Source organism: Callospermophilus lateralis, unplaced genomic scaffold (assembly GCF_048772815.1).
Source record: "Callospermophilus lateralis isolate mCalLat2 unplaced genomic scaffold, mCalLat2.hap1 Scaffold_63, whole genome shotgun sequence".
In the NCBI taxonomy this organism is placed as follows: Eukaryota; Metazoa; Chordata; class Mammalia; order Rodentia; family Sciuridae; genus Callospermophilus; species Callospermophilus lateralis.
The window spans coordinates 10,085,741-10,091,670 of NW_027514713.1; the positions used below are offsets into that span (position 1 = coordinate 10,085,741).

The following is a 5,930-nucleotide window of genomic DNA, read 5'->3' on the forward strand; positions in this document are numbered from 1 at the left end:
TTGGGGATCCGCTCTGGGCCTTGGGGGACATTAACATTCCAAGAGTTGTTCTGCTTTTCTCTGACTCCATTCTCAATGTGGCCTTCATTTTGGATTTTACTCGATATTAGACCTGATTTACCTAACTACACTGACTACCTATCTTTAAATCAGTCTTCAATGGCACAAAACTATGTCATGAAATCCACTGACAAAAGTGATTTATGCTGCAAATATGGACCAGAGCTGTGATGGAGAATAACCAAGATGCAGTTGGGTGGTGAAGGAAATTTTCCCAGGGGTGTGCGATTTTTCAGATGGAACCTTTAAAGAGCCAGCTAAGCAAAGAGCCTTTCAAGGAAAGAAAATGTACTGAAACTCTAAGCTTAAAAAAAAGAAGAGAAAGAAAGAAAGAAAGAAAGAAAGAAAGAAAGAAAGAAAGAAAGAAAGAAAGAAAGAGACAGACAAAAAGAAAAACAAAGGCTGCAGCATCTTTATTATGGTGGAGACAGGCAAAAGAAGATGTCAAAAGTAGTGGGAAAATGCAGCCAGGCATGATGATAAATGCTTATAATCTCAGCTACTTCAGAGGCTGTGGCAGAAGAAAGACAAGTTCAAGGCCAGTCTGGGCAATTTTAGCAAGACCCTGTCACAAAAAGGGCAAGGGAAGTAGCTTAGTGCTAAAGAGTAGGTTAATGCAAGAAAGAACATGAATGGCCTTAAGTACCATCTCTCTTTTTCTTTTTTTTTGTTTCTTTAAATCAAGGGTTGAACCCAAGGGTGTTTAACCACTGAGTTATATCCCCAGCCCTTTTATTTTTTATTTTGACACAAGGCATCACTAGGTTGCATACAGCCTCACTAAATTGCTAAAGCTGGGGGCTGGGGATGTGGCTCAAGTGGTAGCACACTCGCCTGGCATGCGTGAGGTCTGGGTTCGATCCTCAGCACCACATACAAACAAAGATGTTGTGTCCGCTGAAAACTAATAAATAAGTATTAAAAAATTCTCTCAAAAAAAAAAGTAAAATAAATTGCTAAAGCTGGCTTCAATTATGTGATTCCCCTCCCTCAACCTCCCAAGCTGCTGGGATTACAGGCATGTGTCACTGTAGCTGGCTTTTAAGTACAATTTTAATGCATAATGAAGCATTTAGATTTTATTCCAAAGTGCATTGGAAAATAAGTGAAAGTGTTTTTTCTTCTCCTTGTTTTGTTTTGTTTTTCTGCAGTGCTACTACTGAGTCTCAAAGGAGAAGCACCTAAATGGAGAGGTGGGACATACTTGTGACGACTGAGACACACAGGAGTCTAATTGTTCCCTTCATGCTTTGCTGCTCTGCCATTGAAGGCTTATTTTTAAATGGACATTTTTTTTAATCCCAAATCTTGGAAAAAACAGGATTGCCCTTCTTCCACATCCTAAACCCAGTTATCAATTCTTGAGCACACATCTATCTCAGGAATAAAGTAATTTAGATTTTGGGAGTTGGATCCAGAAGATCTAAGTTAAGATCTAAGTTAAGATCCAGTTAATCTCCCAAATTAACAAGTGAATTATGACCCCTATTAGGACACATCTAGAATGTACCCTTTGAATCACCTTCAAAAATCGTCTGTTCCCACTGATTGGTAGAATCACAGACTCTGGAGACAGAAGTTCCCTGTGTTTTTACTTTTCTAACAAAGCAATAAAATTTATTTTTTCCTTTTTTTCCTCTAAAACCATGTCTCATTATTCTGTTGGCAACAGGGGCAAGAAGCAAATTTTTGGTAACAGAAGAATGTCAAAGTTGAGGCAGCCTCAATAATTTAGGGAGACCTTCAACAACTTAGTGAGACCTAGTCTCCAAATTAAAAAAATAAAATGAAAATAAAAAATTCTGGGGATGCAACTTAGTGGTAAAGCACCCCTGGGTTCAATCCCCAGTACTGGAGGTTTGGGGGGGGGGTTGGGGGAGGAGAGTGAGAAAGAGAGCACCCAAGAACTTCTAGAATGCAGGAAACACCCATGAACATTTGACATGCAAAACAGGAAACACTTGGGCAACCCATCCATGCCCTTGACCCAGGTCCTTGCCTGCAAAAAGTAACAGGACACAAGGGAAATAAGCTAGTGCTAGAAAAACTGGTGTGAAATTGTGTAACAGCTCTGTCTTCTGTCTTCAGCCCTTAGCTATTGCAACCAATGGGTTGCTGTTTCTCCCTCCAAAAATGCCTTGCATTCTCCCTTGGATATCTATCTGCTTTTTTAAATAAATTTTTGTCTCTGATTGGCATGCACTGATTTTTTTTTTCATTCTTGTATGCCAAGGACACCACTTGTCCTGAGTCAAGTTCCCCTTTCTGGGACCTCCTCTAATGACAGAGCCCCTCTTTTTATTTTAGGTTCCTAGAATCAACTTAGAACATTATTAATATTGAACAGATCCTGCCCAGAAGCTATTTGTAAGTGTTCTTTTCTGTCACTTTAACCTTTCAAAACGTGCTCCTTTGAAACAGTGGTCCATATTGTGCTTTGAACATAACCCTGACTGTTCTAGCACTGTAACATATTTGTAAAACAGACCTGTTTCTTTGTTTTCCTCTCTCCCAGCCCCTCCCTAATCTCTACTCCCTAATCCCTAATCCCAAAGGAAACAAGATTACCTTTCTTCCCCATTCTAGGCGGAGTTATCTGTCTCTGAGCACACACCTACCTTAAGAATGAAATAATTCAGACTTTGGGAATGGCTTCAGATCTCAGAAATTACTATCTTCCAAAATAACAAGTGAATTACAACTCCTACAGAGTGAGTGCCTTTGCTTCACTGTTCTTTATATTGGAATTGCAAGGGCTTTCCCTGAGTTTCCCAGTAAAACAAATCACATTTGGGTCTTCATCTCCTCCCTCTCCTTTCTTTTTTTATGTTGTTGTAACATTGCTGATAGTATTCAAAAGCATAACACTAATTCTAGATTTTTATGATCCAATATTTTTTTGTTCTGAATAACATTGTTATTGGCCAAAAGATAGGGTAGGAACTCTAGCCCTAATGTCCTGTAATTGCCAGGTTGCCCATGAGGGGAAGGAGTTCCTGATGTTGGCTGACGTGGGTGGTCATGGCCAACATATATGCTCTGTTATTTCCAGAAAGACCCCTGATTCCCTCAGGGAGGCTCCCCTACCTCTACAGAATGACTTGGTCCATTCCTTGCAGCTGTATAACAGGGGTTCCCTTGATGCTTTGACTATATCCCTTGTGGCTTTGAAACTTACAAATTGTTTTTTTCTTTTTCCTAAACTTTTTTCCTGAACTTCTCTAATGTTTTTCTTAACCTCCTCCTGATTTTCTCTCTGATCTTCTCCTCCCTGATATTTTCCCTAACCTACTCCTCCCTGATCTTCTCTTTTATCTTTCCTTTAACTTTTCCCTGATCTTCTCTGATCCTATTTTCCCTAAACTTCCTTCCTCATTTTCTCCCTGATCATGTTTTTTCCTGATCTTCTCTGATCTTCTTTTCCCTGACCTTCTCTTCCCTGATCTTATTCTCCCTGATCTTCTTTTTCCTGATAACTCCTTCATAATCTCAAAATTTTCTCTGCATTATCTCGATAAAAGCCCCTGTTTCTGAAAATGGGCAGAATCACAGTCTTTGTGACAGGAGTTTCCTGTGTTTCTCTTTTACTAGCAAAGTAATAAATCAGCTTTTTCCTTTTCCTCAAAACTGTGCCCTTGTTATTGGGTCAGCATCAGGGACAAAGTCTGAGCTTTTTGGCAACTGTTGAAGCTGGGATTAGATATGTACAGAAAAAGAGTTATACCCTCTATGGATGAGCATGTTTCCTGGTTATGATCCCCTGCCCTTCCTGTTCTGCCTCCCTCTGGCTTTTTGTGAAAGTATGAAATCCAGCATCTTCACCCTGATCAGGCCCAGCTGAGGAAAGTTCTGCCGCAATCTGCCTGCAGCAAAATAACCAGGGGTGACGAGCATCTAATTAACATAAACTCGATACAGCAGTCAACCAATTAGGAATCTCCACACTTAATGTTTCACTGGCGTTACTTCACAAACCACTCCCTCTGGCAAAATGTCAGGCTCCATCCTGACTTGTTTACAGACTCTAACAAGTTCAATGTGGCAGCTTCCAGGTTTAAGCTGGTGTACTTCCACCTCTTCACCCAGCAGTGAGTCCAGGTCCAACATACCTGCTGCAGGATGCCTGCAGTAGGTGACTAAGAGTGTTGGAATGGGATGGAATTTTTCCTTCCTACTGTGTACTAAATGGGGAAGTGAGGGGTGAGAAAGCCATACTGCTGAGTTCTGTCTGGCATTACTCCCTTGTGTAAAATGGGGCAACTGGTTGGTGAGGCAGGCTCTGCTTAGATTTGGTTATAACGTGAACCTGAAGGATAACCAGTATTCCATTGAATTATTTGAGAAAAAAAAAGTAATATAATTTTATTTTTGTCTCTCGGCAAATAAATATGTTTTTATTTTTAAATTATATATATTCCTTGAAAGCCATTATACATGTAATGTATTTAACAGATGTAACTTCAGTTTAATGCTTTTCTGTGGTATTTTGTACTCTGATTAAATGAATAATCTTTCTGGCATCTAGAAACCAATTTTTCGAGTGGCGCTGCTTGGGCCGGTGGCAGATTGCGGGCTGCTGGTGTCGGGCTGAGGAGAACCACGAGTGTTTTGGACATTTCGCGTCGGGATCCGCGCAACGATGAGCGCTGCCAGGGAGTCTCACCCACACGGGGTGAAGCGTTCAGCCTCCCCAGACGACGATCTTGGATCTAGCAATTGGGAGGCAGCAGACTTGGGCAATGAAGAGAGAAAACAAAAATTCTTGAGACTTATGGGTGCAGGCAAAAAAGTACATACTGGTCGTCTTGTCATAGGAGATCATAAATCAACATCTCACTTTCGAACAGGGGAAGAAGACAAGAAAATTAATGAAGAACTGGAGTCTCAATATCAACAAAGTATGGACAGTAAATTATCAGGAAGATATCGACGACATTGTGGACTTGGCTTCAGTGAGGTAGAAGATCATGATGGAGAAGGTGATGTGGCTGGAGATGATGATGATGATGATGATTCACCTGATCCTGAAAGTCCAGATGATTCTGAAAGTGACTCAGAATCAGAAAAAGAAGAATCTGCTGAAGAACTCCAAGCTACTGAGCACCCTGATGAAGTGGAAGATCCCAAAAACAAAAAGATGCAAAAAGCAATTATAAAATGATGTTTGTTAAATCCAGTGGTTCATAACTCGCAAACACTTAGTCTTTGTATTAAAAGTAAGCCTTATTGTTATAATGCACAGTGGAGGACTGCTTATAGAGCACAGACCTTTGTATTATAATTTTTAAAAAGGCCCTTTTAAATAATTACAAAGTGTTTGCTTTCAAATGCCATTCGTTACACTTTTATGGGCATGACTATAACCATTTTGTAAAGAGTAAGAGTTGTATAAAATAAATAAATACAGTACTCAAAAAAATAGAAACCAATTTTTCTCAAACTTTATCATTTTTAATTTTTTTGAATGTACCTCCTCTTTCCTCCTAGGCCCCAGATTTCCACTGTGTTGACAAGTATAGCTCTAGCTTTATGCTATCATGTAACTGTATACTGTCATGGTACACAAAAACTATGATTTCTATAGGTCTATGCTGCTTGGAGAGGAGTACTCCATATGTACATAAACAGTTTTCATGAAGAAATAACAGCAATTTCTACTCCATCTTTACTTGCTGAGAATTTGTTGTGTTTCCTCATCAATATTCTGTATTCTTTTGGTTGTTGTTGTTTCTTACTGAAAATTTAAATCAGGGCACACAGAGACTGGGTCACACATAGTTGCTTAGGGCTTTGCTAAATTTCAGAGGCTAGTTTTGAACTCAGGATTATCTTGCCTTAGCCTCCCAATCCAATGAGATTAGAAGTGTGTG

General features: G+C 39.7%; 1 pseudogene; it reads left to right on the plus strand.

The window, feature by feature from the left end:
* Nucleotides 1–4,604: 4,604 nt before the first annotated feature.
* LOC143389552 (small acidic protein pseudogene) lies at nucleotides 4,605–5,459 on the plus strand (annotated as a pseudogene).
* Nucleotides 5,460–5,930: the final 471 nt, after the last annotated feature.